This window comes from Corvus brachyrhynchos, unplaced genomic scaffold (genome assembly GCF_000691975.1).
Source record: "Corvus brachyrhynchos isolate BGI_N302 unplaced genomic scaffold, ASM69197v1 scaffold22, whole genome shotgun sequence".
In the NCBI taxonomy this organism is placed as follows: domain Eukaryota; kingdom Metazoa; phylum Chordata; class Aves; order Passeriformes; family Corvidae; genus Corvus; species Corvus brachyrhynchos.
The window spans coordinates 754,125-768,625 of record NW_008238355.1 but is presented as its reverse complement, the minus strand read 5'-3'; the positions used below and the strand labels follow the sequence as shown (position 1 = coordinate 768,625).

Below are 14,501 nucleotides of genomic sequence, written 5' to 3'. Positions count from 1 at the left end.
TTATTGGCTGCTATAAAATGTCTTTGTGTAGAAAAAAAAATTAAAAGCTGGACTTTGCGGAAGTTCTTCTACACGGTCTTTACTGTATTGAAAATTTCATAAACCTTATGAAAATCCTTTAGTTTGTCAAGAAGGGTGATATGCATATATGTAGAAGTCATGGGGAAGAGTTTATGATATGCTTTGTAAGTATTTATAGTGTGAGCTTTTAACCTGTATGAGGATAAGAAGAGGGTTTCTAACAGCCACTTGAGGAAATTAGTTCAATTTGTTTGGGCAATTACAGTTCTTTCTTTGAAATAATATGCTTTAAGTAGCCTCAGTATGTTTTCTGAATGTCTGAAATTAATTGGAAAAACAAATCACTAGTCCAGATGTTATCAATGGTGTTGGGTCTATTTTATTTTATTTTATTTTATTTTATTTTATTTTATTTTACTGGAGTATTTATCAGCTGAATAAAAGCATATTACAGTTCATCTGAAATATCAGCTCAGTATTTCAGTAGTATTTCAAATACAATTTAGGTGGAACACATTTCTAATTCATAGTATGTTAGATAATACTGCACACACTGTACTCCCAAACACAGGCTGCTTTAAAGGTATACTTTATTTTTTCTCTTTCATATGCCCAGATGGTAATCTGTTTGCTTTGGGGTGAACTCATGAAATGAAGCATCTGGAGTTTAGAGTGTTTTGATTTGCTTCACTAGCTTCACCAAGTTCTGACTATATTGCAAAATATTTATTGCTAGAGCTCTTACCCTGAAAATAATGTTGCCAAAGGGTAAGCAAATCATAAAAGTGTTGGTACCCTTTTCCAGATTACAATTCCACTAAAACTACTGCAAACCTTAAGTGCAGGAGCTGAGTTTCCCAATCTGAAGATGAATGTCATGTGCATTATAAACACAGTCCTCTGAAATGAACCAGGTCTACACTTGAATCATCCATTGAGTTACAAGTGCAAGGTCAAACAACACTTGGCTTAGTGTAAGAACATTCATATATAGTTGATTTAGTTATAGTGACAGCTCCATATTCTCTTTTATATTGCAAAAAGATATCAATTACATTACAGGTAGATTATAGCTGTAAAACATAGTAACTCTTATGTATGCATGCTGGAGATTTATAGATGTAACATTTTTAATTCAGGCACTTGTTTCTGTATATGACTATGAATAAGGATAAATCTGTATGTGGAAGAAAAAGGCAATTTCAGAGGCAACTCAATTTTGATTCAGAGTAAGGCAGAGAAGCTGTAAGCAAAGTAATTCCTTCATTGGTTCTCCCCCTTTGGTAATCCCTATGGATTTTCGCAGCTCTTAGTCAAGCCATGTCACTAGCACTGAAATTGCTCTGTGTATCCATGGCTAAAGCAAATAGCATATTTCTTATCTCTGTCAGTTTTAGAAACTATGCAGGGCAACTCTGAGTAACAAACAAACAAAAGCTGAAACATGCTTATCACCAAAGCTAAAAAGCAGTGCCTTAACTCTAGGATTTTTTGTCTCATGTTGATTATCGTAACTATATACTTTAGGTGGTGTTGAAATTAAACTTTTTTTACTATTTTTTTTCTTAATGAACTTCTCTCTAAATTCTTGCATAAATTATCCTTGGTTTTTAATGGCAAAACCCAAAAAATTCATTGTTATGAAAGAAATAAGCATTATGTCATGGGAAGCAATGTTGTTATTGTAAATAATAGAGGCAGGAAAGCTACACGGGTGGGAGGCACCTGAAAAACACAGGTTATGGTCAGGTAGAAAAAACAAGAGTACTGTTGGACTTATTCTCATGCAAATTAAAATGTTTCTAATACCTGCTCTTTTAATTTCACCTCTCTTCCTATCTCAACACCTATTTGGTTGAAATGGGAAACACTCTTGAATAAAGGGTTTATTACTTCATTTTATCTTGTGACAAATCCTATTTGCTGAACTACCAAGGAAAACTTGTAAAACAAACTGTTGCAACAGTTTAATATGTATTATATAATTTCATTAACTTTTTTTTCTACCAAAGAGCAATTTCTTTGAACTAGCTATCATGCACCAAAATAAAACACTGTTGTGAAACTCTGTAAGATTGAAATCTACAGTTAATAGTGATGATTGAATGTCAAATGGTGCAAGTGAGTATTGAGCCTTTTAGATATTTGTGTTGTCTTTGTCCTGTTCAGTGTTACGTATTTAAGCTTTGTCTTTAACTCTGGCCGCTTTGAATTGTTATCTAATGCAGTTTTGTTAAGTCTTTGGTTCATAGAAGACTGTGTCTTCCCACTGTCCATGGTAAAAAGAGGTGATTTCTCTAAAGACTGATGTAATAATTCCAGCTATTTTAACCATTTACTCCTAAATGTCTCCAAAATTAAACAAAATTATAGGAGTGATTTACAGAGCATTGGTCCATCATGAGGTATTCACAGCTATAAGAGAACGTATCTGACAAGTGGTGGTGTTACAGGTTATTGGAAGTGAGTGGATGATGATATTCCTTTGTAAGATACATTCAGAATATTTTTCTGTCCTTAGGGAACACTTAATAGCTGTAATTTTGTCAATGTGTAACACACACCAAACAGTGTTTCATCCACCATGCAAGGAAGTGGGATGGGTTGGATGAGAGATTTGAGTAGGAGGCTTATATCTGTATTAGTTACCTAAATGTTTGGAATAACACAGATAAAAATAAAAACCTAAAGATGATACATATATATAGTTGAGACATTAACAAAACTGCCTTCTGGTTTTCCAGATACATGTAAGTTGATTTTGGTAGGGGGCTGTAAACCTGAGGAGCACCTGAGAGGTAGGAAGAGGAATCAAACACCTGTGTAGTCTTTATGAAGGAATGTTGTTGATGGTAAAGAGAACGAGCACTGAAAGGAGAGAGTCAGATGATTATCATTTCATCAGATGACACTTTGACGTTTATCCTGTAGCAAAGATTTTTTGCTTTCATTTCTTGATAGTTTTGATTTTGCATTTTGTTTGCAACATTTTAATAGTGATCAAATATTGTGACTTTCATTGGAAAATTAGTAAATTTCTAAAGTCATAAAAAATAAATGTTTGGAAGTACTGATTTTACAAAGACCATAAGCTTCTTCACATCAATTTTGTCTGTAATCGTTCCTAAACATTAGACTTAGTGAGCATTCATTCTAATTGAAGGTTATATGATGAAAAATGAAGAGAACGACAGAAGTTCATTATTTTATTGCAGAGTGCCTCCATATTTTGACTCTGAACAAAAGCATCAATAGATTTATATGGGCTTTGAGGAAAGGAAAGGAGATAATATTTTGGCTTCAAAAATCTGAACTTGATTAATTTTCAAAAACCCTATGCATAATCATTAAAATAGGAACTGTAGTAACTACTAGAACTGATGATGATATAAATCTTTAGGATGTTTGAAAAGTGAAATGTTAGCATTTTTTCCCCAGTTTCTTCATGATTTTAAACCTGAAAATATTGCTTTTGTTCACTTTTGATCACTTCTGGTAGCTGACATAAAGTGATGAGAGATGTATATTTTAGATCAGATGATAAAATATGAACCCAAAAGCATATCCAGTTTGTATTGTATAAATATTAGGAATTATTGAAAACATCATCCAAGATGAGTTGGATGAGCTCTCAAGAGTACCTCACCCACTGCCTTCCCCCAGTGCTGCCTTCTGGCAGCACTGTATATGTGTGGTTTCTGACAGATATTTAGCCATGTTTCACAGTGACAGAAATTGGAGGTTGCACAAATCCCATAGACATTGTATTTCAGTGCTAAAGTATACTTAGGAATTTTCCATAGGAATTTGATCTATTTTTCTGCAATTTAAAGTCAATACTTCCAGCTGTGTCCACTTTAATATCTGATTTTGTTATTACCAGTATTTTCTTGTATAGGATCTGAAATGCTAAAGTGCAACTACATATCTACAGTGTGCCCTTTAACTCCAAATAGCAAAGCAGTGGATATTTCAGTGTAATGTCTACCCTCACAAAGCTACACTTCCTCTGTGTCACTCTGAAACTCCTCGCAGCTGGGGAGAGTGGAATGAAGTCAGGAGAATGAATAGGAGCCTGAGGGTTACAGTGGTCTGCCACAACTTACCAACTGTACTAAAAGCAGCAATGTTTTGAAAAGTTGTGCTACCTATTCCTAAAGCTTACTCTCAAAGGTCTTGTTTGAAGACCTCGGTGTGCAGCAGATATTTTGTAATTAATTTTTTCAATACCAAGTCTCTCAGATATGCTTTCAGAGAAAGTGTGGTATCTGTGTCCAACATGGTTTACTTTTTTATTAGCTAGTTTATTTAGGTTTTTAAAAAACTGTCTCTAAGCTTAATATGTTTTGCAAGCAATTTAACACATCTGTTGAATTTAAAAAAAACAAGCCAAACTAAACCAAACCAAAAAAAAAACAAAACACATTCCCTGCCTTAAGCTGATATGAAAATTTTTATATCTTCAAATCATTAATGCTTGACAAGAAACATACATTACAAGGCTATTTTCTGAACTACAACAGATTTAAAATACAGTTATTCCTCTCCTCAGTGCATCTTGAGTAACATCTCTTTGGAATTCTGCAAAAAATTCTCAGCTGTGATTTAATCTAGAGAAAAATATGGCCACTACCCTTAAAAAATTCTATTGTATAAAGAATTCATTGATTTTATGCTTGAAACCCTACACTAAATTATATATAAAATTAATTAATTATATTTTCAAAATACAGATCTGAAGGATCTTCATTCTTCAGATGTAGATCATCGTTCTGTAAATCCGAAGTATTTCTTGTTCAGCAGTTTAAGCAGTTACTTTTTTGGTTGTGTTTCAACATTTCGCTCTGTGGCTTTTAATTTTCTCAATGTAGGTCAATGTAGATCACATGACTTATTTTCATGATGCTCATGTTTATTGTTTGATATTAGGGCAAAACTGTCTTAGTACATTTCACATGTTCGGCATCTGGCTCAAAAAAATCCAATGAAATCTTTAATATTTCTAGGCTGTCCCTGAGTAATATGCTTTAGTGGTTTCTAGTTTTGATAACTGTTTGTTTTGTTATTATATTCTCACTATGATTTTAGGGACAGTTTTTCTCTTCCTTAAAGCAATATCTTAATTAAGACTGCACATGCACTGCTGCAATAGACAAATTCAGGTAAAATATTCCAGAGTTACCAGACAGGAACTCCTGCAAAGAGATTTTCCTTCAAAAATCTAGGATAATCAGCATCTGGGGAAAAAATTCTATGTTTTCCATGTACAGTCCATGAATTAAATGCATATTTTACTCTATTTTGAACTTTTATTCTGATAGATATCATAAACCACCATCTGGCTCTTTAGTGCCACCAAAGGTTTTGTAGAAAATTGTGGTAGCCCCTCCCTTTATTTGTCTATTAGTATTTTCTAATTTTTATCTCTTCCATTCACAACAATTCTTATCATTAAGATTTTTCCTGACAACTAAGCTGATATCCTCATAAATCAGCTCTCTAAGACTTCCAAATCTTATCTCTGAGGGATACACAATACTCTTTTATCTAATGTGATTGCCTTTTTTCCGCATGTGTACAATCACTGGCACTGACTATCCTCTCCCCTTTCCACACCTGGTTAGTAAGCTTGTCTCTTTCCCCAGCATCAGCTTTGTACCACCTAAAGAGCAGCTTGGGGCCAAGGGCAGCTTGTTTTAAGCTGAGATAATAGTGATATCCTGCAGCTGAGAAAACTGATTAGTTCCTCTGTGCCTCACCTATTAGGCAATCACTTATCTCTGAAGGAACTATTTCTTGCCACGGAGAAATTTAACTTCTCTAACAGCCTCTTGTATTGACCTTGTTGAATTCCCACTGGGGTCTTAATAAAAACAACCCTCTAGTCCTCTCCTACCACTCGGATTTTACCCTCAGAACTAATGAAGTAATGAGACGGAGATGTTATCAACATTTGGAAGTTTGACCCTTGACCTTCTCTAATGGAGGAGATTTTGATGTTGGTACTCCATTTTGCTGCTACATTTTGGTGAAGAGAGAAATCACAGAATCCCGGAGTGGTTCAGGGTGGAAGGGCCCACAGTGGGTCATCTGATCCAACCTCCTGCTCAAGCAGGGTCATCCCAGAGCGCATGGCACAGGATTTCATCTAGACAGTTTTTGAATATCTCCGTGGGAGAGACTCCACACCCTCTCTGGACCATCTCTTCCAGTGCTCAGTCACACACACACTAAAGTTCTTCCTCATATTCAGGTGGAACTTCCTGAGCATCTACTGCTGCCTGTTTAGATCTGATATTTAAATATCCTTTGACGGTTAGTTAGAATATAAAGCAGGGTTCAGAGTTTAATTCTCTCAGCCTCCAAAAGCTCGTGCTCACCCTTATTTTCAGTTTGTTATGTGTCCAACCAAAGGTGAAGGGAAAAAACTACAGTATTAAATATTTCACTTTTGCTTCAGCACAAACAGAATGAAAAAAAAGTTAGAGACATGGTGAATTCAGTTTTTTGTGGAGTTTTTGTGGGGTTCGTGGGTTTTTAAATTATTTTGGTTTGGGTTTTTATCTTCCTTCTCATTTGATTGTGTATTAACTCTGAGAAGGATTCAAAGGAAAAAAAGGCAAGATCGATAAATCGTTACAATTCTCTAGGAAAAGAAAGCCTGAAAAAAAAATACTGCTGTGAGTTTAAGTAAGTTTTCCATTTTGTTTGGAAATTATCTGCTAGGGAGATAATAGAGAATTGATACAAATCTCATGCCAAAACTACAGCTTTGGTGAACGTGCAGCCCAACTTCTTCTCTAGGAAAGCAGCTGTGTTTAGTGGAGACAGTACCAGACCCTGGAGTGCTTACAGATCATTGATGCCTTCCAAGACTGCTTCTGCAAGTTGCATAAATTCCTTATGTTACAGATGCATTCTGCAGTTCAGCTATTAGTCCATTTACTTTATCCACTATAAACCATATAGTATAATATAAAATGGTTGAACTAACTCACATATTTGTATACCACATAACAAACTGGTTGAATGAGAGTTAGATAAAACATTCTATTCTATCACAAAGTTTGCCTTTACTTGTGATATCTGATCTTTCCTGTAACTGCTGTATATTTATATTATATCCTAAGAATATTTTAAATAATATTCTTCTTTCTTTTTTATATTATGTTTTTCAGTTTACAGAATAACCTCTCCCAGATCACAATGTGCTTTATGTAGACATGCAGGGTCATCCTTTTCAGGAATTTGGAAAGGTCTTGGAGAAGTAATTTCTACATGACAGGAAGAAGAATAATTTTGTTATTTTGGTTGGTTTTTTCTGAAAACCTTATGTGGGACATGTTGATCAAAAGAGTTTATGGCATTTTTCACATTAATTTTGAAATAGCACAGTCATTACTAGTCTTTGGTATCAGTGGAGTTCTGGCTTATCAAACAATCTGTGGTTCTTTCAGGCATATTCTGGTCCTGACACATATGTGATTTAGAACTTTTCTTAACTCCTCAACCTTCACTGTGTAAGACAGATGTTTCTTCATCTGTCATGTTAACATAAATGGAAAGTTCAGATTTGATTCATTATGGCAAGACATTCTAAAAACCTCTTTTTTTACTATAGAGTCGGAGACATAGATGAAGAAATCTCTGGAGGTGCCAAGTTGCATCACCAACAGAGACAAACAGTTAGTCCGTTGAAGCAATTTTTTTCTTCGTCTCCATTCAGGTTTAATGCTTTGTCAGTTTCAACTTCAGATCCTCCAATAAATGTCTCTCTGTCCTACCGTAGGCAACACAGCTGCCTGCTCCCCTTGAGTGCCAGTGAGTGCACGCTTTTTTTTGGTGTTATTAGAAGGTGTCAATTGCCTCTAACCCTATTTATCTTAGCAGACCCATTTAGGCCTCTGACAATCTTTTCTATTCCATTTTGGACAGGAGCTAAATATCATTCCAAGACATCTCAAGGCATTTTCACTGAAAACATCACCATTTCAAAAAGCTCTGTACAATTCATGGCTGAATATATTTTCTTCTTTTTTTTTTTCTAGTAAGTGAGCAGTGGAGCTGAAAAACTTGGCAGAAAACTCTTTTGTCTTTCCTGCTAATATCTATGGAACCTGGTTTGCAAGGTAAATATTCCATTTTAATTGACTGTAATTGTATACTATTAAAATTTCAAATGTCTAAAATGACCTAATAGTACCTCTAGGTTTTAATCTACACTTTTAGCAGTGAATTGTATTAGAATACTCTTACAACTTAAAATAAATGTAATTAGTTCCTTTGGATTTATTAACAAATAAACCTCACTCTCAGGAAGAAAGGAAAATACAGTAAGATCTAGGTTATTTGTGAGTTTCTGGGTTATTTCTGGGTTATTTCCATCAATCTGAGTGAAAGAACAATTCAGATGACTGTGAATGTATTTATTATGTCTATCTATATTCTCTGTATTCTGTGTTTATTGGGAATGCTGTGTTTATTGGTGATTTTATTAGAAGGAAGACTAAAGGTGATTCTTGAGACCTTCAAGAATCTTATTTTTACAATCTTTATTGCTGTGAAGTTTTTAAAGTAAGAGATTCTTGTTCCTGCTCTTAAACATAGCTTTTAATAATGATATCTGAAAGATAGTCATGTTATATATTTGGAAAATCTAGTTTTCTAGAGTTCAGAAATACCTCAGGGAAGCTGGCTTGTTTTGAGAATTAATCGTGTTACTATGATTTTATTTTAATTAATTACTGTAGAAGGTTGCTGATTCTACCAGAAAAATTATGTTACCAAGAAAATATTACCCTGAATACCATCCTCAGCTTTTTTAAGGGTCTAGCTTTAATATTACATTTCCTTTGACAATTTTCTTGTCCCATCCCTGAATTTTATCTTTGAAGTTGTCTTAATTGTCTGCAGGAAGGAACATTCCTCTCCCATCCTTTTTCCATTGACACTACCATTTTTCCTCTTTTAGACATGGTGAAAGAAAGTTTTCAAAATATGTCCTCTTATATGTTGTAAAGAATTGAACATCAAGCTATGCAAAAGCTGCTCCAAATTTATGCCACGAAAAAGAATTACCCCCTCTTGACAGAAGTGCCACTAAGAGCTGTATGTTCAAGGTGGAAAACTGGGCCTTTTGAAAAATAAAATCAGTAGATTTCCTGGCACCTGGAACGGGGGAGTGAATATTGTACTCTTCAAGCTCATCCCCAAGGCTGTGCATTTTAATATATCGTATTTTTTAAGAAGGGAGAGAAAAAAAAGTGACTCAGCCTTTGCTTGAGTGAAACCCTGCTATGAGATGGTGGGTGGTGATTGTAAAAACAAAAGTAGCATCATTTCTTTCAGGGCTCCTTCTGAGCATGGAAGACATTTGTAAATTAGAAAAAAAAAAGAAAAAAAAAAGGAAAAAAAAGTATCTGGCCAGTTTTATCACCTTTTTTTTAACTACTAGAAATGGCAGAAAACTTCCAGTTTTGAGGAAGAGCCCAAAAGCAATGGTTTTTCATGCAGATAGTTAGGCACTGTACAATCAGATTCGTCAGAAAAGAGTGGGTGATGCTACATTTCAAAGTGGTGCTGGTGCAACTCCCTAGATGTCATGTTGTGTTACATAGGTTTCTTCTATCTTGAGTTTGCAAAGCCAGAAGAACTTGGAAAAACACTAACAGTCAGAAGTCCAACAGCTAAAGCTGTAATTTACAAGGGGTTTATCATAATTTTCATGATTATGTTGCACTGTGTTTAATGGAAAGTTAAGAATGTACTTAAAAACTTGCAGAACTGGGATATATTTGGCTGAATGACAGCTAAAGAACTGAGAGTGAAAACGATGAGTAAAATTTCCAAAGCATCTGTAGGTGACCTAGCAGCAGGCTAAAGATGCTCTTTCTGCATCACTGATGATAATTTTGTGTCTTATGTATAATAGAAATCACAAAAAATAATACAATGTTTTAAAAAATAATTGACAAAGAGCACTGAATTTTCTTCTAAATTACTATTCTGACTTTTTATGCACACTAATCACTTCTGACTTACTGGGCCTCCTTTGTCTGTATGTGTAATTAAATCTGAAGGTGCCATTGTTTCTAATGACATATGTGCAATTTTTGGTATTGGCATTTCAATAGCAAAACACCAATATTCAATTTGGAGTTAGCAATAAGTCACTGCCAGTGAGAACAGACTAATGTATCTTTATGATGATGAGCTTGTATGGGGTAATGAGATGTTTTTATTCAAACAAAAGGGTAGGTTCAGAGTTGTAATTTGAAATTCTATTTTTAAAAAAGGTTTGAGGAATTATTGGAAGTAAATTGTCTTTCATTCTGTCTTTTGTTTTCATGCTTCTGAAAAGATTCATTACTGCCTATTCAACTTGTTTTCCTAAAATTCTTGTGGTGAATTTGGGATGCACAGTGCATAACATCTGTGAATTTCCATAAGATGAGGATGTGAAAGTTTTCTCTATACTTTTCATTTGATGTTAAAATCCTCCCTGGGTAGGTTTTAGGCATCTCAAGAATGTTTCTGTCTTTACTGATCTAGATTATACTAAGTGCTGCTGTAAAGCATTATATCCCAATAGGTGTAATGGTCTTTCTATTTCAGAAAAAAAAAGGAAAAAAAATAAGAGTTTATTTCATTTGTGCATGTCAATACACATGTTTTTCTTTGCAAAAGAGGAAAGATCACACTATTGGATAAACTGAAATTTTTCATGTGAGTAAATATTATACATTTTTGTGCCTGGGACATTTCGAATAAAGTCAAATTAGGTGAGAGGTGGTGTTATCTAACCATGGCTGTTGCTGATGGTGTGTTTTTGCAGGCAGATTAACTTAGTTTCCTTCCCTAGGTGGCCAACACTACTGTAACAACTGATTTTTCCTCCCAACCCTCGATTTCAGCCTACTAGGGTGACAGATAATTTTTATATTACCAGATGTAGCCAAATTTTGCATGAGTGAAGTACTTGTTTAGAAATAATTTACTATCATTTCCAAAGTCTTCTATATTGATTCGTATTTCTAATACTTAAACTTCTCTATTTCTTGAGTAAATGCCCTGAATTTGATGGATTAGGGACTGTATATTGAGGAAAAAATGTGTCTCTTCAACACTCCTAGAGGAGAACACAAAAAAATCTGGATGATTGTATTTTTTCTCCTGCTCTTTAATCCACAAACCTAGATTATTAAAAGTACTTATTGAAGGATTGGCTAATAAAATTAGTTAAGGTTTCAGTTCTCATAGTTCTCAGTGTTACCAGATCCGCATGTCTGAAAATAAGCAAAAGCTATCATAAAGCTTTGCTTTTGAGATCAGAAGCTGCTATTCTTCATAATGGAAAGAAAAATTTGAATAGTTGTGCTGAAATTACTAATCCCCTCAGGTTTAAAACACTCATTTTAATCCACATTCTTGAATAATCTCTGACGATTAAATCTAGTACTTTCAAAAGTAACAGGTGACTTCAGACAGTCAGATTATACAGCCAGAAGGGGTCTAATATTCAGTAAGTTCCGACCACTTCTTTTATGGAATTCAGGCTTCTTCTATATTCAAAATGCACACCCAAAAATTCACTTAGAGACATCTTTGCTTACCCTGGAGCTGCAAGACCTGCTGATTCTTGAAATCGTCAGAATAAATTAGAACAATCCATTACAGTTTTTTGTGGTGTTATCTTGTGCCGTTATGTATGCAGTCATCTGAATATTTTCTCTGAGTCATAAATGGAGTTATACTCTAAGTTACAGTTGGACTTATAAATAAGTGTTAGGATTTATTTGGGAGTCATTAAATTTACTGAATATGAGCCTTAATTTTCCAGATGAAATTCAGAAGCACGCATTGGAGTATGGACTTTAGGCATCCACATTAGCATATAATCAAAAAATGTCTAAAACTGAAATACGGCAAGCAAGGCATTTCTTTGGAGAGACACTGGTTCATCCAGTGAAGACATTCCATTTTCTATCCCAGTCTCTCCAAATATCAAGCGGTGTCTACATTTGATGGGCACTAGAATTGTTCTTTGGAAAATAGAAACTTAACCTCACTAGCCTTTGTTTTAGAAAAGTAAGAATGTCAAGCAGAACTGAACAAAAATCTTAGAGAAGCAATCTGCTGGAAAAAGTAAAGTTACAATCCACAAATACAAAGCTGTTTTATTTATGCCTGGAAATGTAGCAAAGCTTTGTTTTGCAACTACTCTGAAGACACTTCATTTTGCAGAAGATAAAGACACCTTAAGAATAGCTAGAAGATCTGCTGTCACCTTTTAGTAACATTGTCAATATGCTTCCATTTTCTGCCTTAAGCAATGCACCACTTTAGATTGTGTAATTCAGTCCTTCCTGACTTTCCTTCATGCCTCACTCACAATCCTACTGTGCATGCTTAAATCTTTCTGGTTTGCATTTTTATACTTGAAGCCCAATCTTTGGTATGGAATTTTGAAATGAGAGTTCATCATAGTAAACTACTGTGTTGCATTTCATTAATCAGAAAGTATATGAGCAGGAAAAAAAGCAATAACTTTGTACACTATTACTGTCAATGCAAGAGCTAAAGCAAAAGGTAAAAGGAGAGTTTTGCATGATAATATATGCAGCTCTCCAAAACTGAACTGAATGTGTTGGTTTATTTTGATGTTGGAAGAAGAATTTGCATGCCCAAAAGGTGGTCTTCAGTCCCTGACTGGCAAAAGCCAAACCATAACCTCAATAATCTTTAATGTCCCTTCCAACCTAGGCAATTCTATGATTCTGCAATTAAAAAAAAAATCTGTTATGCAACAGCAACCTGCTGATATACAGCTGATCACAGTTTGACACCTTATATTCTTTTACATAATCTCTATTTTTAATGTAGCTGTGACTTCTGGTATATTTTTTTCAGTACCACTAGGGATTGTATAGAAGCTTTTGGCATTAACATTATCTCAATATTGTAAAACAAATTTCAGAGCTTTATTTCATCCATTTTTACTGCATCACTATGAATTAAATCATCCTTAGACTAGAAAATTGTTCTCAGACTCACTACACCTTTAAGTGTAATCATGAAGGCCACTGCCTTCTACCTCATTTTACTCACGTGCAAAGGACGTTTTGCCAGACAGGAGATGTTTAATAAGATGAGACCTCAGGCCTGAAAGTCCAAGAATTACAGGACGCTGAAAAGCTACAGTCAAGTGAGAGATGGTGAGGAGCTCTGCTAGGTCCCTAGGAAAGCCTTGCCTCAAATCTCTTAAAAAGTCCTTGAATGTGCAAGGAAGAACAGGTGACCCAGACGTGTGAATGAGAACAACTGTAGGTCAATAGAACCCTTTCAAGTAATGCAAAGTGACATGTCTTGAGAAAGCATTCGAGGAAACAGGCCACATAGCACAGTTCTTGGCCTCTCTGGAACATGGAAAAGAAGATAAAGGTATTCATAATGTAGAAATTGGTATTTTCTGCAGTAGTCCTTTGGAAGTGTTGTCAATATTACTAGAACAGAAAATTCTAATGTCATCACATTCTTAAATTTACGCTTTAAAGCATGAAGGATGAAGGTGAGTAAAAAAGGTATCAGCTCAGTAAAATATAAGAATTTTAATGAAAATATGGAGCTAAGAAGCATCATCGTCCTTTCTTTATATATAAATACAAGACTAAGAAAAAGAGTATCTTCAAATTTCTGAGAGGATCATCAAGATTTTGTCAAGATTACTCTTGCATTTGTTAATTTACTTAGGAGGAGTTCCTGTGCTGAATCTGGTGTTCTGTATCTGGAGCATACTGACACTACTTGAAGGCCATTATTTGAACTCAGTCTACTCACTATGCAGAAGAAATCTGTGCAAAATTCTTTTTTTTCACATGTAAAGCTATTTCTGCCTGTGCAAATGTGAGTACACATTTGAAATCTGTGGGTAATAATTTCTTTACAAAATTTGTCACTCTAATGGGGAAAAACAATTTGGAAACATTTGCGCAAAATCAGAACAGTTTTAACTTAAAGATTCCAAGAAAAGAAGAGATCTCATACCATTTATTTAAATGTATTCACTCTAAAAATAGTCATATACATTAAGTAGAAAGCAGTCACCATTTCATTTCCTTGATGTTTTGTTAGAAACAAGAAGATCAGTGCCTCAGTTGGACATAAAGGTTCATTTAGAAGATGGAGTGAATAGAGAAAGGGGAGTAAACCAAGAACTGTGTTATTTTAGTTTTCCTTTGGACACTGGGGGTTTAGAATGGGATGATCTTTAAGGACCCTTCCAACTGAAGTCTTTCTATGATTTTATCATTACAACAACAGTGATGCTTTTCAGAACCAAAGACTCATCCTTATGGGACAAAGAAGGCTATTTCTGCAGTATTCATGCGTATGTAAAAATTTGCCATTCTCATTAAGGTCAAATTTGTCATGAAAATTAAAGGTCATATCCTAAGCCAATCCAAATCATGTTATTGCTGAAG

General features: G+C 34.6%; 1 protein-coding gene across 2 annotated transcripts in view; it reads left to right on the top strand.

Moving 5' to 3' along the window:
- Positions 1-8,061: 8,061 nt before the first annotated feature.
- The window catches only part of LINGO2 (leucine rich repeat and Ig domain containing 2), a 327,338-nt gene continuing 320,898 nt past the window's right edge, over positions 8,062-14,501 (top strand). For both annotated transcript variants that reach the window (XR_001862341.1, XM_008634520.2), the window contains exon 1: positions 8,062-8,150. The gene's annotated coding sequence lies outside the window, so the exon portion shown is untranslated. The remainder of the gene's footprint in view (positions 8,151-14,501) is intronic.